The sequence below is a fragment of the Mus caroli genome, unplaced genomic scaffold (genome assembly GCF_978045245.1).
Source record: "Mus caroli unplaced genomic scaffold, Mus_caroli_1 scaffold_10, whole genome shotgun sequence".
Lineage (NCBI taxonomy): Eukaryota > Metazoa > Chordata > Mammalia > Rodentia > Muridae > Mus > Mus caroli.
Window position 1 is genome coordinate 60,345,511 of NW_028227265.1, and position 25,535 is coordinate 60,371,045.

At 41.1% G+C, this 25,535-nt stretch overlaps 1 protein-coding gene and 1 long non-coding RNA gene across 2 annotated transcripts in view; one reads left to right on the forward strand and one right to left on the reverse strand.

Moving 5' to 3' along the window:
* Positions 1–1,526, forward strand: part of LOC147002408 (uncharacterized) — a 48,391-nt gene extending 46,865 nt beyond the window's left edge. The window contains exon 3 of the long non-coding RNA XR_015048640.1: positions 1,398–1,526. This is a non-coding gene — a long non-coding RNA (uncharacterized LOC147002408). The remainder of the gene's footprint in view (positions 1–1,397) is intronic.
* The window catches only part of LOC147002409 (uncharacterized), a 79,976-nt gene that overhangs the window by 24,344 nt on the left and 30,097 nt on the right, over positions 1–25,535 (reverse strand).

Sequence of the window (25,535 nt, forward strand, 5' to 3'; positions counted from 1 at the left end):
AGGTCCCCAAAAGCTATATCACTCTTGGTCATACACCCAAAGGACCCTATTTTCTACCACAAGGACACTGGCCATCTGTACTGGCTAGTTTTGTGTCAACCTGACACAGATGGAGTTATCACAGAGAAAGGAGCTTCAGTTGAGGAAATGCCTCCATGAGATCCAACTGTAAGGCATTTTCTCAATTAGTGATCAAGGGGGGAAGGCCCCTTGTGGGTGGGACCATCTCTGGGTTGGTAGTCTTGGTTCTATAAGAGAATAGGCTGAGCAAGCCAGGGGAAGCAAGCCAGTGAGGAACATCCCTCCATGGCCTCTGCATCAGCTCCTGCTTCCTGACCTGTTTGAGTTCCAGTCCTGACTTCCTTGGTGATGAACAGCAGTATGGAAGTGTAAGCCGAATAAATTCTTTCCTCCCCAACTTGTTTCTTGGTCATGATGTTTGTGCAGGAATAGAAACCCTGACTAAGACACCATCCAACTATATTCATATGTATTATATTGTACTCATAGAAGCTTTATTCATAATAGCCAGAAACTGAAAACAACTTAGGTGTCTCTCAATGTAAGAAAGAATAAAGAAACTGTAGTATACTTAAACAATGGAGTATTACTCAGTAGTTAGAAAAAAAAATAGGAGCATGCAATTTGCAGGGAAATGCATGAAACTAGAAAGACCATCTTGAGTATAGTAATCCAGACCCAGAAAGACAAACATGGTATGTACTCACTTAAAAGCACGTATTAGCTTTTAAGTTAAGGATAATTACACTGCAATCTAAGAACCCCAAGAGGCTAAGAAATAAAAAGGGCTCTGGGGGATCAAGGTAGAGGGAGGATCCCCTGGAGAAGTGGAAATAGATTTTCCCAGTGACTTGGTGTTGGGGAGTGTTGGATGATGCTGGGAACAGGATAGAACAGGTAAAGGAAGGAGGGTAGGAGGATGAGAGTATGAGGAAAGACTACTGAAATAGCTGGGCATTTATGGACCAATGTGGAAACCAAGTGCAGTGGAACCTTCCTGGAAACTCTGAGGGTGACTCTAATGAAGTCTCCTAGTTATGGAAGATATAGAGCCTAAACAAAACATCTTATAACCAGGCCAGGCTTCCAGTGATGGGACTGGAACAACCCAGCCTCAAATTCTTGAGCTCACAACCTGGTCTGCCTGCAAAATATGCTGGGGGCAGTGGTGGTTCAGAGCTTGTAGATGTGGCCAACTAAAGACTGGCCTAACTTGTGGCCCAAGCAAAGAGAGAGCCCATGGCCAACACTGCCTATATGGCTAGGAATCAGAAGGTATATGGTTTAGAGACCTAAGGTTGAATGTAACTGGACTGATAATAATAATAAAAAAAATCAATGAAGTGATTCTTAATGAAATTCTACTTTATTCACAGATGCTGCCTAGAGGATTCCTACAGCAACTGATGGGGGCAGATGCAGACACCAACACCCAAACATCAGGTGGAGTTTGGGGCACCCTGAGGAAGAGGAGGAGGACAGATTGCTGGAAACAGGAGTCGATGACACCATGAGAATATGGCCCACCTAAGGGGGGGCTCATAGGTAATCACAGAGACTGAATCAACCATCACGGAGTCTGCATGGTTCTATGCTAGGTCCTCTGCGTATGTGCCGTGGTTGTTCAGCTTGGGGATTTTGTGGAACTACTAATAGTGGGGGTTGGGGTGTCTCTGACTCTTTTGCCTTCTCAAGGAACACTTTTCTTCCTAGTGGGTTAGCTTGAAATGAGGGCTTATGCCTAGTTTTATTGTATCTTGTTTTGCCTTTTTCAGTTGATATCACGAGGAGGCCTGCTCTTTTCTGAAGTGAAATGTAGGAACAGTGGACATGAGGGAGAGTGCAGATGGGCTCTACACACAAATATGTGTCTGTGCTTGTGTCTTTGTTGTGTCTATGCTGTGTGTGTGTGTGTGTGTGTGTGTGTGTGTGTGTGCCCAGAGAGGTTAAGAATAGACCATCAGAGCATGGTGGCACACGCCTTTAATCCCAGCACTCAGGAGGCAGAGGCAGGTGGATTTTTGAGTTCGAGGCCAGCCTGGTCTACAAAGTGAGTTCCAGGACAGCCAGGGCTATACAGAGAAACCCTGTCTCGAAAAACCAAAAAAAAAAGACCATCAGACCACCTGGAGGTAGAGTTACAGGTAGTTGTGAACCACATGATATGGATCCTGGGAACTGAACTCTGGTTCTCTGGAAACACATCAAGAGCTCTTTACCACTAAGCCATCTCTCCAGGCCTAGGTTCTGTAGTACAGGGTCACTGAAGGATGATCCCCATCACCTCTTTTCTACCAGTTTCTAAACCATTTGTAATATTTATATACGACAAATCTGAAAGTAGAATGCAACATTCAGAAGTTCTAAAAACCAGACAAACCTTCAGAATGCCTGTGTGTGCACACTGGGTAGTGATGTTACAAGAACCACAGCATCCCACAGCAATCCACACTCAGGGAAGCTCAGAGGCCAGGGGACACTACCCAAGTCTCCACATGCTTCAACAGAATCTAGTCTGGTTCACATTCCATCCCAGTCCCAATGACTCTGACAGCATAGCTGGCCTGATCTCCCCTAATCTAGTCAGTAGACCCCCACACCTACCATGGTATGGCAAGTAGTCTCCATCACAGCTCCCTACAGCAGCACCAGAGAATTCTGGAAGGAACCCACAAACTACCTTTCACTGGTGTTTCTGATTATTAGGACTTCCCAGAGTCTCTCATTAGCTAGGGCTTCCCAGCAGAGCATAGGACATAGCAGCTCCCCTACAGGGTGAGCAGAAATCAACAGACTCAAATAGGACAAGCCTTCCACAATAGAGGCAGACAGGTCCCTAGTCTGGAAAACTTGTATTTTAGTAGAAATTCTTCCAGTCTCCCAGAGCACTTCCTGTCTCTCTTCCATGACATGAGGTCCCTTTGATACTCAATGTCTAGTGGAGCCATTTCTTGATCTCACAGCTGGGAAGTCCTGCAGCCAAATTTAGGTTAAATTCAACCAGTAACAACAATTAAAGCAAAAAGAGGCCATTTCATAGAATGCATAAAGGAGTATATAGGAGAAAGGAAAAATAATTTGGAAATGATGTAATTACAATTTCAAAAATTATATTTTAAAATTGAAACCCAGCTTTATGGCCCCACCTGCTCAAGGGACTATCGATTTGTAGAAGACCACACCTAGGATTACTCACACCTTTTCTCTCAGACTCTCCATTTTCATCCAGGAAAAGCAACACTCCTGTTTAGACATGGCCATGTCAGTTTGACCAGATCTTCTGTACTGGTTAAACTAGTGTAACTACAGTAATTTGGTTCCTAGACGTAAATTCAGTTCTTTATTCAGATTCTTGATTCCCTGTCCTGTGGACCCAAGAAACAGGACATTGAGTGATCAATGAATTGACTCCCAGAGTACTCATTGGTAATTCCTACTGTTGCCAGAGCAAAAAAGCTCTCACCATCCTTCCTGCCCCTGCCTTTCTGTGCTGTGACTACAGCAGTTTCAAAGTTGGTCAGTGAACTTGGTTCTAACACAAGTTCCTCTTCATTTGTAACTTCCTAATAGAAGCCGAGGAGGGCAGAGGACAATCATTCATTCATTGGTCTCTTTTTCCCTTTTCCCTGACCAGCCTGGAAGATGTTGCAGGACTGCCTTTCAAGCAGTAGGCAGCAGAGGCAGGATTAGGTGTGGAAAGCAATGATAAATTGCAAGCCTGGGCTATGGGAGACATTGCTGTAAACAGAAATCAATGCATAAATAGCATTTGAGAAAAACAGAATAAAATTCTTAACGAGAAGGAAACACTGGAGAACAGAAAGAAATAGAGATTGGAGCAGTGACACATTTAAAGAAAATTACATTTAAAAAGTGATACCAATAACTGACTTTTTTAAAAGGTAAAAAGGATGTATAACTTTGTACTTAACTGATGCTTTAGCTACCACGGGTACACAGTACACCGTGTAGCATAGGACCACCACTTGGTTGGAGAATGCTATGATAAATGTGGTCAGCATTGCTGGTGCTCTGTCTGTATTACTCTACTGAGCACACCAGTGCATCCTGCCTACCTGCTAACTCTAAGCCCTTTGGTATATTTGTCTCTCTTGCTATTTTAGTTTTGCCTGTCACCCTAAATCATCGCAGCAGGCTCAGGGTGCTGAAATGTAAGGGTATCATCTCCCTTGACGGACAACTTTTAACACATCGCTGACTGGAGGTGATGTGTAAATGCATGACCCCAGCCAGCTGCTTCTCCTGATGGGGAAACTCCTGTTCGTGTGCTTTACATTGCTTTGGAGTTTCCCTGTGGGGATTCACCTTCAGTTGTTCTCTCTGCTTTTCTCACTTTTCTGCTCCATTACCTCTTCTACGTGTACAAACAAAACACTTTTTTATTTAAATTACTGTCTCAGTTTCCCACATATAACCTAAATTAAGAAAATAAAAAGTGGCCGGGCGTGGTGGCGCACGCCTTTAATCCCAGCACTCGGGAGGCAGAGGCAGGCGGATTTCTGAGTTCGAGGCCAGCTCAACTGGAAAGGATTCCACGATCTACAAAGTGAATTCCAGGACAGCCAGGGCTACACAGAGAAACCCTGCCTCAAAAAACCAAAAAAAAAAAAAACCAAATAAAATTAAAAATGTACATCTTATTAAGTTAAAAAAATTTAAAAAGGTAAAAATAATTGAAAAAAAAATCTTAGCACTATTGACCTGGAAAAAGAGTCGATCCTTCCTTAGTAGAGGGAATGCCATTAATAAGATAGCGATTAGCCTTGCCTCTGGGCACAGTGTTAGCTGTTGAGATGTATAACCCGTGACACACAGCTACAGCCAGTGAGTGGCCTGTGTCTCAAACCTCTGAGCTGACTTAACTGTGTCAATCCAGGTTTCTACTGGATCTACCAGGTTCGTTCCTCAGTTTGAGAAGGGGCAATGCTCCTTTTCCACACAGGAAAGCCTCAGGGAAAACCTTGCTACATCAGGCCAGCCCTCAACACAACAGTGCCCTTCCTTTTCAAAGAGCTGTGTCTTACCCATTGGGCAAAACGATGCTTTTTTTAGTGGGGAAAACTCGACCTTTATAGCACACCAGACCTTGATGTTAGTTAGTTGTGACCATGCACTACTTCTTTGAATAGCTTTTAGACAACTAACTGCCTTTTAATATTCGGATTGCATTAGTGGCTGGTTGTAAATCTTTTGTTATAGTTTGGGGCCAAATGTCAAGACAATTCTGGTGAGTGGACATGTGTTTCTGATCACCTCATGTCTAACAAGCCTGGTTAGCATACTACTTATCATCTTTGGGATGCTTTAGAGGCAGCCCACCCTTAGCTAAACTCTACTTTGCGTGACTTATTATCTCCTAAGCATTGGTAAATCCTTTCCATCATCAAGTCTACCCTTCTCCATCACAGATTATTAGTGGAGTGCTAACGAACACATGAAACGCCATTTACTACCTCCCCAAAACTAACTCCAAATGGATCGTACTCCTAAACAGAAATTTTAGAGATGCTAGAGAAACTGGGACTCTCTGCGTTTGTCAAACTGCCATCTTCAGATGCAACAAAAGCCTGGTGAAACTGACTACAAGGATACTTCTACGCACTGCCCGTTCCCAAGGCTCTGCGCAGATGCAGCTCCCAGGCCACCACTGGGGTCTAGGGAGATGCAAATACCACAGAGAGTCTCACGGCAGGCTGCATCTAACCACTACTTCCCATCCAACCCCAGGGAGGACCAACCACAACCTCGGGCTCCCGAGGTTCACAAGCCCACTCCTCACCAGGCAACCGCCCCTCGCTCACCACATCTTCACTCCCAAGCTCGTGCGCATTCCCCTCAAGCCGCAGGTAGTGGCGAAGAACCACTGGCACTAAGGAAGCTTCAGATTCCAGACTGCAGAAAGTCCCCCGGAAGAGCCCGCCTCCCCTTCTGACTGGAGGTCCGCCTCGAGGGTCCGATTGGCTAATGAGACTTGAGTGACAAGAACCTCCCCCTTATGCTTAGAGAATGCAGAAGGGACACAGCACAGTGTTTGCTGGAGCTGATATCAACCCCAAGCCCAGACCTTTCCCGGATATGCACATATTTGCATTTTAGTCGCATTTGCCCCTGCCTCCAACCATTCACCCTTCCGCCTTTCTGCACTCAGCAACATTTTCTTCTTCCTCCTGGACACTGGGTGGCTGGCTTGTGCATCTCATTACACAATGTGGAGTGGAGTGATTTTTGTGTCCCACAAGTAGAAGGGAGCCACAATATTAACAATTAAGGAGAGATTTTAGGAATCAAAACGTTTGTTCTGTTGCTTGACACTGAGGCTAGGTGAAGTTCAACTACATGTAACCTGGGAGGCAAGGGTACGTCAGAATATCCTGAGAGAAAAGCTGGAACCAGATCAGAAACACAATGATAGGTATATCTCCCACCAGAAGGCTGAATGGTACTCCACTCCTATAGGAGTTTTCCTCATGAAATGCAGGCCTGTCTCCTGACAAATTAGTAATAATGAAAAGTATAGTCTCCATGGTAACTTGAATACTTAGAATGAATTGGTTCAGAGAAACATGCCTTTTATGAACACTATTCTTAGCCAGCATGTTCCTGAGTTAAGGTGAAAAGAACATAGCTGTGTATTAGTGAAGGTTCTCTAGATGAACAGAAGTGATAAAACAGATCTCTATGTATGTAGAAAGGGATTTATTAGAATGGCTCACAGGCAAGTCCAAGAAGGGCTGTCTACCAACTAAAAGTTGAAGAATTCAGTAGTTCAGTCCATGAGGCTGGTTGTCTCAGCTGGTCTTCAGTATAACCCACTATTTTAAAGACATGGGCTCTAATGCCAGTAAAGGAATGAACTTACAAAAGTAGGCTGCTACCAGAAGGTGTGGCCCAGATTAAATGTGAATATTGTCACCTCAAACGATCCTGAAATGTCTTTCCACTTTAAAAACTTTAATTAAAATCCCTCGCATGTGTTCAGCCCTTTGGGTTTTAGTTAATTCCAGATGTATTCAGTCTGACTATCAAAAATTGCTATCGCAGCAGACAAGACAGAAATGCTGAGCCAAAGTTCTTACCTGTATGGGCATGGGAGTCATTTCCAAAGCAATGCTGTTTCTCAAAAAAGGAAGCATGGGGGTTTTTCTAGGGAAGCCTGGACACATTCATGTGGAGTTCTGCCTATTCCTCAGAATGCTCATTTAACAAACACACTTTTGAACATGGTCACAATCTAAAAGCAGAGACATTTATGTGCCTTCTAACTCAAAGTCAAGCAGGAACATAGAAAATTATCTTAAAAGATGGAAGGAAATGTCTCCGGCATGTTCATCTTGTACCACAAGATCATAAATGAAAATCATGTGTTAATCTAGCCAGGAGAGAATAAGGCCACTACCACAATTTTGAGCCAAATTTGAACCAAGCTTGATTTTATTGGGATGCACCCAAGAGCTAGCCAGCATCTGCCCCCTAAGTCAGGTTAAAGAGAGAAACCCTTCATTTTTGACCCACTTTAAGGAGTAAAATCATAAGAATTTGCCAAGCCAGCTTACAGAAGGCAGCTTACATGGAGGCAGTAAAGTAATATGAAAAAATATCTCAAAAACACACACTATGGTCACTATGTGATTAGCAAGAGTGGTTAGGAAGGGTCAGGAATGTTCAAGGCATCCTCAAAAATAAATCAAGGTCATGAGTTGGGGCAAGTCAGGCTCCAGGAAACAAAATTAAAAGCAGCAGCTCAGCTCTCACAGTAAATGGAAACCTATTTTTTAAAAATACAGCATAATGGCTGCTGCCTTCAAAATGGAGTCAGGCAGGTTCCTCATAAGTAAATGAGTCTGTGAATGTAGCTTACTTAGGAGCCAATACTACCTGTTAATTATGTTTTATACTCTTAAAGATAGATGTATCAATAGAATAATTTTCACACATACAAAATGCGAGAGAGCACAAATATAGCAAACATCAAGGAAAGATCACCTATTGTCACCGTAGACACTGTACTTACAGTGAACAGCTACGCTGAGCTATTCTATGCTCTGAAGGCTGCTTTCACCTCTGAGCAGGCTGGCTCAGAGGAAGGCAATGGCTGTTGCCATGCAGGATAAGAAAGAGTTCATTTTTACCAACCCTGGCTGCTGTCTCTCTCAAGACTGTGACATCCACAAAGATTTTTTTTTCTTTTTTATGTTAGTAATGAGTGTTTGCCTGCATGAGTCTATTCAGAACCCACAGAGGCCAGAAGAAGGCAGACGATCCCAGCAACTGGAGTCATAACATATTATTAGTAACCTTATGTGTCCTGGAACTGGAACCTGTGTCCTCAGGAAAACACCCAGTGCTCTTAACTGCTGAAGCATCTATCTCTCTAGCCTTACTTTTTTATTTAAAATTTCCTTTTATACTGGTTGATTAAAATATATTACATCTCACACACCCTCGTCCTCTTTCCATCTTGTCCCAAATTTTTCCTTGTTATGTATAAGTAAGCTCTTAATGTATGACTACAACCTGCTGAGTATTTTCTTATTTTTGGCTGTGTGTTTATGGTTTCTGGGCTGATCACATTGCACTGGATAGCCAATGCCTAGGGAGCTTGTCTCTGTCTGAGGCTGACTGTCCTGCTTGTAAGAGAATTGTCCTCTTTAGTGAGAATGGGAGCCTGATGCTTTAATGCCTTAGGCTATATTTTTTAAACAAATTTCTCTGCAGTGTGCCTGTGTGATATGATTATGGATGTGTAGACAGATGCAGATATGTAGATATGATAACTGGATGATAACTGTGTGGACCCTTTCTTTACATCGATTCTGAATATCCAGCTCACATTGCCAGATTTGTACCCAAGAGGAAGTTTTCTCAGTAAGCCTTTTCACTGGTCTGCAAATAACACTTGTAGTAACATTCCACCAGTAAAAGGTGTATCTCCTTTTTAAAATCTCATACAAGTATATAAATCCATGGATAATCTGAATAATAATCCCTACTTGCAAGCCAAAATGATAGTCATACCCTCATTTTTCTATGTGTGTTACTTTATTTTGAAGACTAAACATAAAAACTTGTAATTAGGAAACTCCCATAAACAGAATCTCAGAAACACAATGTGTGCCTGTGAGATGGCACAGACGGTAAAGGTGTTTGGTGCTAAGCCTGATGGCTGAAGTCAATTCCTGAGAGATCCACATGTCTCCCACACATTATACTCTGATTTCTACACTTGGACAATAGCATATGAATATCCACACACCACCACTCAAGGAAATACCTAAAGGCACCAAAGTCACTTACTAACGCAAGATACTTGCTACCAAGTTTGCTTACATGCATTTCATCTCTGGAACTTAGGTGGAGCAAGGAGAAAACAGACAGATGTAAGATGTTCTCTGATTTCCACATGTACTCCATGGCACACAAACACAGGTATACCTTTTTTTTTTTTTTTTTTTTTTTTGGATTTCGAGACAGGGTTTCTCTGTATAGCCCTGGCTGTCCTGGAACTCACACTGTAGACCAGGCTGGCCTCGAACTCAGAAATCTGCCTGCCTCTGCCTCCTGAGTGCTGGGATTAAAGGTGTGCACCACCACGCCCGTCTACAGGTATACCTTTTTAAGTAGAAGAAATTAACAAACCACAGAAAATAGCCAAAATATTAAATGAAAAAATATGTTTAAGAAGTTGGGATTAGTACCTCAAAATGTTCCAAGAATTGTCACTGTTTACCAAAACAATGACAGTTCCTTTCATTCTGCGATTCAATGATAGCTCAATGTAAAGGCTTATGTTAATTGACTAGCAGTTCACAAACCCCTGTAACTTCACTTCCATTATGTCTGGCATCCTCTTGTACCTGTAGACACTGCATTTAAAAAAAAAATAAATACACAAACACACAAATACATCCACGCTCGTGCACACACACACATCACACACACAAACCACACACATACTTTATTATCATCAACATCAACATCATTAGAGTATAAAAATTTAGATTGGATTTATAGGTTTTCCTTATTTAATATTGGCCATAAAATACAATGTTCTTGAGTTTGTCTTGCAATGATAGAACTGTAACATGGAATCAAAATAAATTATATTTCTTCTTACCACTTGTATTTCATTCTTGGTTTTCTTCTGTGAGACTTTCATTGATGATATTTTTATGTGTCTGTTTATATAAATACTAATAAAAACTCAATGATTCGCCGGACATGGTGGCACAGGCCTTTAATCCCAGCACTTGGGAGGCAGAGGCAGGCGGATTTCTGAGTTCGAGGCCAGCCTGGTCTACAAAGTGAGTTCCAGGACAGCCAGAGCTACACAGAGAAACCCTGTCTCAAGAAACCAAAAAAAAAAAAAAAAAAAAAAAAAAACCTCAATGATTCTATATAGCACCTATCAAAAAAATTAAATAAAGGCTTATGTTAAATTTTGAAAACTATTCTATTCTAATTATATATTCTATTATAATCTGGACATGTTCATGAATGTGAGTTGATTTGGTTGTTGTTTGTGACATTTATTAAGATTTAGTGTGATATTGTTCACTTGCATAAGAGTAGTAGGTGAGAATTAGTTTTGCTTTCAGTTTCAGGTGAAAGAACCATGATCATTTTGCTGATACTCTAGCTGGTCTTTCCATGATACTTCACACCTGTATTATCTCTGTGAAAGAAATAGGTGATCTAGTAACTGAAGGGGAATTGATTTTGGCTACAGGTTCAGAGACTTCAGTCCATGCTCTAGAATAAATTGATTCTGTTTTGTTTTTAATCTCTCTGTCTCTCTGTCTTTCCCTCTGTACCTGCCTCTCTCCCTTTCCCCATCCCCCTTCTCATTTTCTCCTTTCTCCCTGGGGGTCGGGGGTGGGGGTGGGGGAATCTATGAGTGAAAAATCCCAAATTGAATATCAGATCACAGGAGATGGAATTGTAGGCACTTGTGATGTACTGACATGTAGTCTTATTCAAATTCTGGTCCTCATGGTGAAAGACTCTAAGACTCCCAAAGGGAGACACTTACTCAAGCCTCGGGACAGCCGCGCACCCAAGAAGACACTGAGACCGAACTTAAGATGTAGAGAGTAAGATTTTATAAAGCAACAGCAAGCAAATACATGAACCAGAGCTCTGGGGTCGCAACTCTTACACCAAGCAAGGTGCAGAGGAGAATCGACAATTGGCCCAGACTTGTCACAGGCTTTTATAGGAGAAGGGTAAGGGGGGAGCAGGGCAGGGAAGGTACAAATGTGCGTCATTAAAGGGTTCTGCCAAAGGTTATTTCCAGGGACTTTCTAAGGGGGCTTTTCGTAACCAAGGGGTCGTGTCCTATATTTTGGCAATGTATATTGATTTATTGAAACTCTCCGAGGTTGTTCTTATCTCAAAAATGTTTTTGAGGCTTGTTCCCCTAATTAAAATATGTTCCTGGCACAGTCTCAAGTTGGGAGGGTTTGAACTGGGTTTGTTCCAGGAGACCCTTATCTAAAAATGTTCTTGGAACAGTTTCCAATTGGGAGGGGGTACTCTGGGGTAAAAAGTTCAGGAGTGTTCCGGGAACAGTCTCTGGATGGGAGGGGTAAGAGAGTTCAGGAAAAGTTCAGCTTTTCTTCTTTCAATGGCATCAAGTATTATTAATCGCTGGCCATCCTTGGCTCTAGGATGAGTTTTTAATATGCTCGACCATTTCTACAATTGATTTGCAAACTGTATGACTCTTAGCATTTCTAAAGAGTCTCTTGATAGTATTCTGTGAACTGTTTAAAGAACTTTGGGGAAAGTATGTATTTGATGTTCATTTACACCCATGAGAGTCAATAGAAACATAGAAATCTCGTTAGCCAGTCTCAAACTAACCTAACAAATTAAAGCTATAAGCTGGCTACTGGTAGTACCAGTATATGCTAGAGGAAAGATTTCTTTTTAAATGCATTAATTAATCTCAGAAATTTAAGATCCCAGATAGAGAGTTGCTATATTTGACCTCACAATCTTGTCTCCAGCAGTGCAGAAATAAGGTTGGAGAACAACAGAAGCCCTCATCATGTGATTAGATGATTATTCATACAACTTAAAAGCTCAGTCAGTAAATGATTCAGGCATTTGTTCAGAGCTGCCTGAATGTGAGCTAAAACAGTTAACTCTCAGACCTCAAAACCAAGAAAAAGCTTCACACAGACAGTTCTTAGATGGCAGAAATTCCCTGGAGCAAACAATGAACACCATTCAACTACAACAATGAAAAACCAGGTGCATACCTTAAAAGATGCCTTCCATACCATTTATAATAAAAAGTTCCCAGAGGCCAAAAATAGGCTCCTAAATTTCATGTTTGCTCAAGCTGCCTTCTGTTTTATAGACTGTATTCTGTGAGTTTCCTCTCACATTTAAGACATTGATCATTTTAAGGTTAATGACAGTCCTTAATAGTTTTTGTTGTTATTACTTTGCATGGTTTTGGTTTTGAGACAGGGCCAGGCTGGCCTAGATATCAGTAAGAAAATCAACCTGTCTTGCACTCACAGATGTCTCAGGGCTGCTGCTGCCTTCTGAGAGCTGGGATTAAAGGCCCGCACCACCGTGCAGTCATTCATCCCGGTTTGTTCTTGACTGTGGGTGTTATGTGAGTAAATGCTTGAGTTCCTCCCTGTACATCTCTGAAATGATAACTTGGAATCACAGCACAAACAGAGCCTTTCTCCCTACGGTTGATTTGGTCAGGCTATTTATACAAGTAAACAAACAGGAATAAATAAATAAAATGGAACTAGAAAGAAAACCTTATCAGAGATGTGGGGCTGCAGGTTAGAATAATGTGACTTTGTGGCGTTTTATGCTTCCAGATGGTTATGGTTTGTATATGCTAATCTCAGGGAGTGGCACTATTAGAATGTATGGCCTTGTTGGAGTAAGTGTGTCACTGTGGGTGTGGGCTTTAAGACCCTCATCCTAGCTGCCTGGAAGCCTCTATTCTGCTATCAGCCTTCAGATGAAGATGTAGAACTCTCAGCTCCTCCTGCACTATGACTGACTGGATGTTGCCATGTTCCCACTTTGATGATAATGGACTGAATCTCTAAACCTGTAAGCCAGCCCCAATTAAATGTTGTCCTTATGAGAGTTGCCTTGGTCATGGTATCTGTTCCAGCAGTAAAATCCTAAGACACAGATAACTGTGTTAGCAGATGATAGAGGTGTTTTAAAAAACAGGGCTGTAAATTCCACGCTGAGATATCATGGAAGGTCTGTTCTTGTTGAACAGTGGAGAATGTTGAGAAGGCTTGTGAAGTCTCAGAAAGGAACCACGGATTATTAGCTATCAATTCAGGGCCATTTGTTTTGAGACTGTGTATGCTGTAGAGGCAACTCTGCCTGTCAAAGAAATGAGCACTATTAAATTGTGTTGTGGTCTGGCCTGGTCCAAAGTTTTCCTTGAGGCCGTGATGTATGGAGAAGAAAAGTAGTTTTAGGAGCATGCTTGGCAGAGCCATTAACAACTGGGGGTGAGGTTCTTGGCAGCTCTTCCCTGGGACCCTGATTTATATCATATATATCATATAGAAAACACGGAGCTTTGACCCTACAACATGGAGTTTGCTTGGCAGGCCAGTAAGACTAGACCAAAGCCTCTGGGGATCTTTGGCTTAGGATCCAAAATACACAACTCATCTTCTCATACTAGGGTATGGTCAGCAGTCCCAAGGCTACTGGGTGCTCTGTCTGTAATTCTCTGAAGGTATCATGTGTTGCTTTTTGCAACATTGCTTCATTAGCTCCCTGCTGTCCTCATCCCATTGTATGGTAGCTTCTGCTGACCTCATCTTCTTTCTTTCTTTCTCAAAAATAGTATATGAGATATTCTACTTCAGAGTGAGCATGCTTGGCATAAGATATAGCTTGTATGATACCTTCTGATCCCGAACTAATGTATCTCCTTATTCTTCTGGTTTCCTGGTCCTCTTTCACAGAACAGAATGGCCTGCTGTGTCAGATCAAATTGATATCTACCTTGTTTCACTGCAAAAGCACATGCAGCTGTGTGATCAAGTCGAGCTTCGAAAGAAAAAAAAAAAAACTGCTTCATTTTGCCTCCCAAATAAAAGGCATGTGCTACCACATCTGCATTTAGGAAAAAATATAAATATATATTTCATGTCTCATGCACACATGTATATATATTATAAATATTATAGAGACATCATATATATGTGTCTTTTCTCCTATGAACTTATAGGTGCACATGAAATGAAAAAGGACATCAAAGGACTTGAACAGATAGATTGCAGCTGTCAAAATTTTTGCCTACAGAAAAATGTAACATTCTGCAGCTGAAGTGATGTATGTTGGCTAAAGATAATCCTACATTATTCTGAGTCATAGATTCCTATAAGTAAGCATTATTTCATGACATCAAACACTAATGTGAAATCTAAATGCTTTCCCATATTGTTTGCACATTGAAGGTTTACTCCTGCATGAATCCTTTCATGTCCTAAATGGTAATGTTTGTGAGTACCTACAAGAATCTTGGTGTGCATGAAACAATCTGCAAAGTGGGAAGGAAAACTCAGTTCAGATGGATGTAGCTGAGGTGGATCTATGGCATGGAGTTTACCTACTCAGCTTTGGCTCCAGACACTGGCCCAGGATCCCTTTTAATCCGTGAATGAAAGACACACACAAGCTTATTTTTTTAATTGCCTTGTCTAACTCAATGCCTGGGCATGTCTAATCCTCTGCCTCTTACCCTAGACCCAGTTGGGGAAGTGGTAACTGGCCACTTACCAGAAATCTCACATGGCTGGTTGGCTTTATCTCCTACAGCTTCTACTTCCATCTGTCTCCCTCGGCTTCATGGTGATTTTCTCTCAGTCTCTCTCTCTCTCTCTCTCTCTCTCTCATTCTCTCTCTCTCATATTCTCTCTCATATTCTCTTCTCTCTCTCTGTCTCTCTTTCCCTCCCTCCCTGCCTCCCTCCCTGCCTCCCTGCCTCCCTCCCTTCCTGCACTTGATTCCTCCGCAGGGAACCATATGGTAGGCAAGAACCCAGTATTAAAAATAATTGATGAATTGCCATGATTGGGGGCGGCAGGGCGAGGGGAAGGGAGACGAATCAGATTTAGAGCTGCAGACGGAAGATCAGCTGAAATGTTGGTAGGAAGGGAAAGTAGTCCCCAGAAGGGCTGCTGTCTCGGGAAGCAAAGAACAGTGGGCCTCACAGAAGTAACAGGGCAGCAGAGTTATAAGTAGATTTAGATAGTGTTGAGCCAAGAATACCAGAAGGAAAAGTAAGCTAGTTTCAGAAAAATTAAAACTGCCCAGCCTTTGATTGCCAAGGCACTTCAAAAATAAGCTAATTTGTTATTTTCTTTCATTCTCAGATCCAGAGTTTCTGGGGGACCGGGGGGGGGGGGGGCGGCGGGGGTTGTCTGGAAGTGTGCGACCCACCTGGAGCATAAAGCAGAGTACCAAAAAACCCTCCAAGCTACAAGATCAAATATTGAGTGTCTGATACCAGGTGGTTTGTTGACAGCATATTTAAACGTAGTATAATTTGGAATAAAGTTTCTTGCTGCAATAAAATAAACCAGAAGGCATAATTACATCGAAACTCAACTCAAAGTACACGTCATTTCTTCCAGGAAGATGGGTTCTAGAGATGGGATACATGTATTAGCTTAAGAACCTAGGGAAGGCTCTCACATGGTCTCTGTTATATAGAAAGTGTAGAGGTGATTTTGGCTCTTCGATACCATCAGTTCTAGTTGTGGGTACTTGAGGATGACCCTGAGTACACAGATAATGGAAGGGTCATTTAGACTATGAGCCAACTCTGTTCTTGGTGGTAGAAATTTCATAGAGCCTGGCCCTCCAGATAACATGGAGCACCCGACTATTTGTTTGTTTGTTTGGTTGGTTTGGTTTTTTGAGACAGGGTTTCTCTGTGTAGCCCTGGCTGTCCTGGAACTCACTCTGTAGACCTGGCCTCAAACTCAGAAATCTGCCTGCCTCTGCCTCCCAAGTGCTGGGATTAAAGGCGTGTGCCACCACCGCCTGGTGAGCACCAGGCTATTAATCACCTCCATTTCTAAACTTTCTTAGTGGAAAAACAAGGTATAATTTTAAAAAATAAAAAAGAAGAAGAAGAAGATGAAGAAGAAGAAGAAGAAGAAGAAGAAGAAGAAGAAGAAGAAGAAGAAGAAGAAGAAGAAGAAGAAGAAGACAACCCTGTGCACTTAAAATTCCTCATTTCCCTAGTGATCTTTGGGTACAAAGAATTTTGTGCTCCCAACAGTAATGTTTACATGCAAGGCTTTTCCACATTATTTACATTCATATGTTTTCTCTCCAGTATGAACTATTTTATGTCCATGAAGATAACTGTGACATGCAAAGGCTTTATGACGTTGATTACATTCAAATGGTTACTTCTAGTATGACCTTTTACCAGACCTGACTGGTTTAAATTTAAATGTTTTGACAGTTCTTCATTATGGCTGTCATGGGGTATAATTAAAACAATGACTTTTTTGTGGCAGTGTCCTAGAATTGTGTCTTAGAGAAATGCCTTGCAAACAACTTACAATGAGATACATAGTTTTGTAAAATATAAAAACCCATCAATACTCTTAAAGCTGTGGTCTTTTACTCTGGTGCTTCTCTCAAAATTTCTGGAACAACTTAAAATTCCTTCTGAGGGACATTTGTATTGGCTGACACATGAATATTAATACCATTTCTTCTAAAATTTTGACAAGGTTCTTCAATAGTGGAATCTTCAAACTGTATTACAAAATAAAGTGCCAGGAAAAAATATAAAATATTTTGGGAAATTGAAAAACATAAATTTCTATCTTCAGTAAACCCTACAAACATACCTGATTTATTTAACTCATTCTTCCTTCTCCACAATTGAAATCACAGAAGAGCATAGAGAATCAAGAAACACTTTCTTTCTCCTCTTTAGAATGTAAAGGAAAACTCATATTTTTACCTATAGCAGTGAGGTTCCTATAGGTTACCAGCATCACATCTTTGTAAAGGTTCTTCTTGGAAGGATTAAAGCCCCCCACTCCGTTTTTGGTTTTTGTTTTGTTTTGGTTTTTTTGTTTTGTTTTGGGTTTTTTTTCTTTGCTTCTTTTTTTTAATTGGATATTTTCTTCATTTACATTCCAAATGTTATCGGGTTTCCCTCCCTCCCAGAAACACCCTATCACATCCTACATCCCCCTGCATCTGTGAGGGTGCTCCTCCACGTATCCACCCACTCCCACATCCCTGCCCTCAATTACCCTATACTGGGGCATCTATCAAGCCTTCATAGGACCAAGGACCTCTTCTTCCATTGATACATGACAAGGCCATCCTCTGCTACATATGCAGCTGGAACCATGTGTACTCCTTTGTTGCTAGCTTAGCCCCTAGGAGTTCTGGAGCATCTGGTTGGTTGATAGTGTTGTTTTCTCCTATGGGGCTGCAAACTCCTTCAACTGCTTCAGTCCCTTCTCTAACTCCTCTATTAGGGACCCCATGCTCAGTCCAATGGTTGGCTGCTAATATCCACCTCTGTATTTGTAAGGCTCTGACAGGTCCTCTCGGGAGACAGTCATATCAGGCTCCTTTCAACATGCACTTCTTGGCATCCACAATAGTGTCTGGGTTAGGTAACTATATGGGATGAATCCCCAGGTGGGACAGTCTCTGGATGGCCTTTCCTTTAGTCTCTGCTGTACACTTTATCTCCATATTTGTTCCTGTGAGTATTTTGTTCTCCTTCTAAGAAGGACTGAAGTATCCACACTTTGGTCTTCCTTCTTCTTGAGCTTCATGTGGTCTGTGAATTGTATCCTGATTATTTGGAGCTTTTGGGCTAGTATCCACTTATCAGTGAGTGCATACCTTGTGTGTTTTTTTGTGATTGGGTTACCTCAGTCAGGATGACATTTTCTAGTTCTATCCATTTGCCTAAGAACTTCATGAATTCATCATTTTTAATAGTTGAGTAGTACTCCAATGTGTAAGTGAACCACATTTTCTGTATCCATTCCTCTGTTGAATGACATCTGGGTTCTTTCTAGCTCCTGGCTATTATAAATAAGGTTGCTATGAACATAGTGGAGCATGTGTCCTTATTACATGTTGGAGCAACTTCTGGGTATATGCCCAGGAGTGGTATAGATAGATCCTCAAGTAATACTATGTCCAATTTTTCTGAGGAACTGCCAAACTCATTTCCAGACAACTGCAAGTTGTACCAGCTTGCAGTCCCACCAGCAATGGAGGAGTGTTCCTTTCTCCACATCCTTGACAGCATCTACTGTCACCTGAGGTTTTGATTTTAGCCATTCTGACTGGTGTGAGGTGAAATCTCAGGGTTGTTTTGATTTGCATTTCCCTGATGACTAAGGATATTGAACATTTCTTTAAGTGCTTCATGGCCATTCAATATTCCTCAGTTGAGAATTCTTTGTTTAGCTCTTTATCCCATTTTTTAATAGGGTTATTTGGTTCACTGGAGTCTAATTTCTTGAGTTCTTTGTATATATTGAATATTAGCCTTCTTTCAGATGTAGGATTGGCAAAGATCTTTTCCCAATCTATTGGTTGCCTTTATGTCTTATTGACAGTGTCCTTGCCTTACAAAAGATTTGCAATTTTATGAGATTCCATTTGTCAATTCTTGATCTTACAGCACAAGCCATTGGTGTTCTGTTCAGGAATTTTTCCCCTATGCCCATATGTTCGAGGCTCTTCCCCACTTTCTCCTCTGTAAGTTTCGGTGTATATGGTTTTATGTGGAGGTCCTTGATCCACTTGGACTTGATCTTTGTACAATAAGATAAGAATGGGTCGATTTGCATTCTTCTACATGCTGACCGTCAGTTGAACCAGCACCATTTGTTTAAAATGCTGTCTTTTTTCCACTAGATGGTTTTAGCTCCTTGGTCAAAGATCAAGTGACCTTATGTGTGTGGGTCATTTCTGGATCTTCAATTCTATCCCATTGATCTTCCTGCCTTATCTGTACCAGTACCATGCAGTTTTTATCATGATTGCTCTATAATACAGCTTGAGGTAGTGGATGGTGATTCTACCAGAAGTTCTTTTATTGTTGAGAATAGTTTTCACTATCATGGGGTTTTTTTTTTTAATATTTTTATTAGGTATTTACATTTCCAATGCTATCCCAAAAGTCCCCCATACCCTCCCCCAACTCCCCTACCCACCCACTCCCACTTTTTGGCCCTGGTGTTCCCCTGTACTGGGGCACATAAAGTTCGCAAGTCCAATGGGCCTCTCTTTCCATTGATGGCCAACTAGGCCATCTTTTGATACATATGCAGCTAGAGTCAAGAGCTCCGGGATACTGGTTAGTTCATAATGTTGTTCTACCTATAGGGTTGCAGATCCCTTTAGCTCTTTGGGTACTTTCTCTAGCTCCTCCATTGGAGGCCCTATGATCCATCCAATAGCTGACTGTGAGCATCCACTTCGGTGTTTGCTAGGCCCCAGCATAGTCTCACAAGAGACAGCTATATCTGGGTCCTTTTCAGCAAAATCTTGTTAGTGTATGCAATGGTGTTATCATGGGGTTTTTTGTTATTCCAAATGAATTTGAAAACTGCTCTTTCCAACTCTGTGAAGAATTGAGTAGGAATTTCGATGGGGATTGCATTGAATCTGTAGACGGCTTTTGGCAAGATGGCCGTTTTTTACTATATTAATTCTGCCAATCCATGAGCATGGGAGAGCTTTCCATCTTCTGAGATCTTCAATTTCTTTCTTCAGAGACTTGAAATTCTTGTCATATATATCTTTCACTTGTTTGATTAGAGTCACACTAAGGTATGTAATATTACTTGTGGCTATTGTGAATGGTGTCACAGTTGTGTCACAGTTGTTTATCAGCTTTAAAAGTCCTATGGTGGAATTTTTGGGGTCACTTAAGTATATAACCATATCATCTGCAATTAGTGATATTTTGACTTCTTCCTTTCCAATTTGTATCCCTTTGACTTCCTTTTGTTATCTAATTGCCTGCCACAGACCAGGCCCAGTCGGCTCCCCTCAATCCATGGGAATTAGGGTCTCCAACAGATAGGCATAGAGTCGGCGATAATGGGGTGACAAACAGACAGGACACAAGGGAGTGTGCTGAATCTGAATGTAATTTGTCAAATCGAGCATCAAAAATTTTATACAGAAGAAAATAGAAGTTAGGTGACACATTGGCAAGGTACAAATGATGTTACCGGATGCTTAATGACTTACACAAAACAGAGGAAAGCAAACACAAAGACTGGCAGGAACTGAGCAATAAAACAACTGAGACAAAGTCAGCTCTACCTAAGGTCAGCTATAGTCTTAGAAGCCAGGTGTGAGGTCTTTGCACTCCCAGGGCAAGGACTTTCACGCCCAAGTCATGGTTCTAATGAGGGAGTTGCACTCTAGCTAACCTTCTCATGAATAATGTAATACTCTAAAACCACAGCCCTTCCTACTTCCTAAACCATTGTAAATTCTTGTATATGGGAGCGACTTGGCTTTTACTCTAAGTGATAGTGTGGGGGGATTTTTCTACTAATATGTAATGTAGTCTGCCATACATAACTATAATAAGAATTCTAAACTTATGTTGCTAAGCTTGCCATGAGATTTCTAACTCTATGTAGTAGATAGTAAAGCCTGATTTCTTTCCCTATCTCTCTTACAATACTAGAGACAATTCTGAATGTCACTGAATAGGCAACATTCTTACTGAATTCCAAGCCCAGGGTCGGCTCAGGGATTACCTAGGGCATTGGTGAAGGCCAGGAAGCAAAGTTCGATTTTGCTTAGGTATTTGGCAAGTCATTGCTTGGAGGCACCTATAATAAAACAATACTGAAAGGAAGCACACAGAACCATTCGCAAGGACAAAATTGGAGCATACGTGCTATGGAATGCCACAGTTCCAGGAGACTAAGTTTCCGTGAACCTTTTGCCTCAGGACGGCATCCAGGCTTTTGGCCTGTCATGCGTGTCACTACTGGAGTGGATGTAGCAATTGCCCTAGTTAGAACTTCAAGTGCTATGTTGAGTCGATAGGGAGAGAGTAGGCAGCCTTGTCTAGTCTCTGATTTTAGTGGGATTGCTTCAAGTTTCTCTCCATTTAGTTTGATGTTGGCTACTGGTTTGCTGTATATTGCTTTTACTATTTTTAGGTATGGGCCTTGAATTCCTGATTTTTAGAAGACTTTTAACTTGAATGGATGCTGAATTTTGTCAAATGCTTTTTTAGCATCTAATGAAATGATCATGTGGTTTTCTTTGAATTTCTTTATGTGGTAGATTATGTTGATGGATTTCTGTATATTGAACTATTCCTGCATCCCTGGGATGAAGACTACCTGATCATGGTGAATGACGGTTTTGATGTGTTCTTGGATTCGGCTGGCAAGAATTATATTGAGTATTTTTGCATCAGTGCTCATAAGGAAGATTGATCTGAAGTTTTCTTTCTTTATTTGGTCTTTGTGTGTTTTAGGTATAAGTGTAGTTGTGGCTTCATAGAATGAATTGGGTAGTCTATCTTCTGTTTCTATTTTGTGGAATAGTTTGAAGAGTATTGGTATTAGGTCTTCTTTAAAGATCTAATAGAATTTTTCACTGAACCCATCTGACCCTGGACTTTTTTTTGGTTGGAAGACTACTAATGACTTCTTCTATTTCTTTAGGGGTTATGGAACTGTTTATATGGCTTATCTGATCCTGTTTTAACTTTGGTACCTTGTACATGTCTAGAAAATTATCCATTTCATCCAGATTTTCGAATTTAGTTCAGTATAGACTTTTATAGTAGGATCTGGTGATTTTTTTTAATTATTATTCGATATTTTCTTTATTTACATTTCAAATGTTATCCCCTTTCCTAGTTTCCCTTATGAAAATTCCCCCCTCTCCCTGCTCCCCAACCCACCCACTCTCGCTTCCTTGCCCTGGCATTCCCCTATACTGGGTCATAGAACCTTCACAGAACCAAGGGCCTCTCCTCCCATTGATGAGTGACTAGGCCATTCTCTGCTACATATGCAGCTGAAGCCATGAGTGCCACCATGTCTTTGATTGGTGGTTTAGTCCCAGGGAGCTCTGAGGGTACTGATTATTTCATATTGTTGTTCCACCTATAGGGCTGCAAACCTCTTCAGCTCTTTGGGTACCTACCTTCTCTACTTCAATGGGGACCCTGTGCTTTGACCAATGGATGGCTGTGAACATCCACTTCTGTATTTGTCAAGCACTGGCAGAGCCTCTCAGGAGATGGCTTTATCAGGCTCTTGTCAGCTAGCTCTTGTTAGCATCTACAATAGTATCTGAGTTTGGTGGTTGTTTATGAGATGGATCCCCAGGATGGGCAGTCTCTGGATAGTCATTCCTTCAGTCTCTGCTCCAAACTTTGTCTCTGTATTTCCTTTCATGGATATTTTGTTCCCCCTTCTAAAAAGGATTCTGAGCTTCTGGGCTAATATCCACTTATCAGTGAGTGCATATCATGTGTGTTCTTTTGTGATTGGGTTACCTCACTTAGGATGATATCTTCCAGATAGATCCATTTGTCTAAGAATTTCATAAATTCACTGTTTTTAATAACTGCATAGTACTCCATTGTGTAAATGTACCACGTTTTCTGTATTCATTCCTCTATTGAGGGACATCTGGGTTCATTCCAGCTTCTGGCTATTATAACTAAGGCTGCTATGAGCATAGTGGAGCATGTGTCCTTATTACAAGTTGAATTTCCATGGTTTCCATTGTTATGTCTCCCTTTTCTTTTCTTTTTTTTTTTTGGTTTTTCGAGACAGGGTTTCTCTGATAGCCCTGGCTGTCCTGGAACTCACTTTGTAGACCAGGCTGGCCTCGAACTCAGAAATCCACCTGCCTCTGCCTCCCGAGTGCTGGGATTAAAGGCGTGCGCCACCACGCCCGGCCTCCTTTTCATTTTTTTATTTCATTAATCTGGATGTCTCTGTGGCCTCTGGTTAGTCTAGCTAAGGATTTACCTAAGGAAAATCTTGTTGATTTTCTCAAAGAACCAGCTACTGGTTTTGTTGATTCTTTGTATAGTTCTTTTTGTTTCTATTTGGTTGATTTCAGCCCTGAGTTTGATTATTCCCTGCTATCTACTCCTCTTGAAAGTATTTGGTTCTTTTGGTTCTACAGCTTTCAGGTGTGCTGTCAACCTGCTAGTACAAGCTCTCTCCAGTTTCTCTTTGTAGGCACTTAGAGCTATGAGTTTTCATCTTAGGACTGCTTTCGTTGTGTCCCATAAGTTTTGGCATGATGTACCATCATTTTCATTAAATTCTAAAAAGCCCTTAATTTCTTTCTTTATTTCTTCCTTGACCAAGTTATCATTGAACAGGGCATTGTTCACTTTCCATGTGTATGTGTGTTCTCCATTGTTTATGTTGGAATTTAAAACCAGTCTTAGTCCGTGGTGATCTGATAAGGTGCATGGGATTATTTCAATCTTCTTGTATCTGTTAAGGCCTATTTTGTGGTCAATTATATGGTCAATTTTGGGGAAGGTACTGTGAGGTGCTGAGAAGATGGTATATTATTTTGCTTTAGAATGAAATGTTCTATAAATCTATTAGATCCATTTGGTTTATAACTTCTGTGAGTTTCACCATGTTTCTGTTTAGTTTCTGTTTCCATGATCTGTCCATTTCTGAGAGTAGGGTGTTAAAGTCTCCCACTATTATTGTGTGGGGTAAGATGTGTGCTTTGAACTTTAGTAAAGTTTCTTTTATGAATGTGTGTGCCCTTGCATTTGGAGCATAAGAATTGACAGTTCATCTTGGTAGATTTTTCCTTTAACCAACGTAAAGTGTCCCTCCTTATCTTTTTTGATTACTTTAGGTTGAAAGTCTATTTTATTCCATAGTAGAATGGCTACACCAGCTTGTTTCTTTGGACCATTTACTTGGAAAATTGTTTTCCAACCTTTTACTCTGAGGTAGTGTCTGTCTTTGTCACTGAGGTTCATTTCTTGTATGCTGCAAAATGCTGGATCCTGTTTACATATCCAGTCTATTAGTCTATGTCTTTTTTATTGGGGAATTGAGTCCATTGATGTTGAGAGACATTAAGGAAAAGTGATAGTTACTCCCTGTTATCTTTATTGTTAGTGGTGGCATTATGTTTGTGTGCCTATCTTCTTTTGGGTTTGTTGAACGATTACTTTTTTGCTTTTTCTAGGGTGTAGTTTCCCTCCTTGTGTTGGTGCTTTCCATCTACTATCCTTTGTAGGGCTCGATTTGTGGAAAGATATTGTGTAAATTTGTTTTTGTCATGGAATATCTTGATTCCTCCGTCTATGGTAATTGAGAGTTTTGCTGGGTATAGTAGCCTGGGATGGCATTTGTGTTTGCTTAGGGTCTCTATGATATCTGCCCAGGATCTTCTGACTTTTATAGTCTCTGACAAGGAGTCTGGTGTAATTATGACAAGTCTTCCTTTATGTTATTTGACCTTTTTCCCTTAATGCTTTTAATATTCTTTCTTTTTAAAATATATTTGGTGTTTTGATTATTATGTTAAAGAAAGAATTTCTTTTCTTGTCCAGTCTATTTGGAGTTCTGTAGGCTTCTTGTATGTTCATGGGCATCTCTTTCTTTAGGTTACAGAAGTTTTTTTTCTATAATTTTGTTGAAGATATTTACTGACCCCTTAAGTTGGAAATCTTCATTCTCTTCTATACCTATTATCCTTAGGTTTGGTCTTCTCCTTGTTTCCTGGATTTCCTGGATGCTTTGGGTTAGGATTTTTTTTTTTTTTTTTTTTTTTTTGCATTTTGCATTTTGCATTTTCTTTGACTGTTGTGTCAATGTTTTCTATGGTATCTTCTGCACCTGGGATTTTCTCTTCTATGTCTTTTATTCTGTTGGTGATGCTGGCATCTATGACTCTTGATCTCTTTCCTAGGTCTTCTAACTCCAGGGTTGTCTCCCTTTGTGATTTCTTCATTGTTTCTATTTCCATTTTTAGATCTTGGATGGTTTTATTCATTTCCTTTGCCTGTTTGATTGTGTTTTCCTGTAATTCTTTAAGGGATTTTTGTGTTTCCTCTTTACGGTCTTCTACCTGTTTACTTGTGTTCTCCTGTATTTCTTTAAGGGAGTTATTTATGTCCTTCTTAAAGTTCTCTATCATCATCATGAAAAGTGACTTTAGGGAGAAAGGGGGGGGGGGTTCAAAGGCCAGAGGTCAAGGTGGAGGACCTGACCTTCACCTCCCCCTTCTGCCTGCAAGTGAAGAGGAACGACTACGTGCACGCGCTGGTGGCCTACTTCAACATCGAGTTCACCCGATGCCACAAGAGGACCGGCTTCTCCACCAGTCCTGAGTTCCCATACACACACTGGAAGCAGACTGTGTTCTACATGGAGGACTACCTAACAGTGAAGACTGGCGAGGAGATCTTTGGCACCATTGGAATGAGGCCC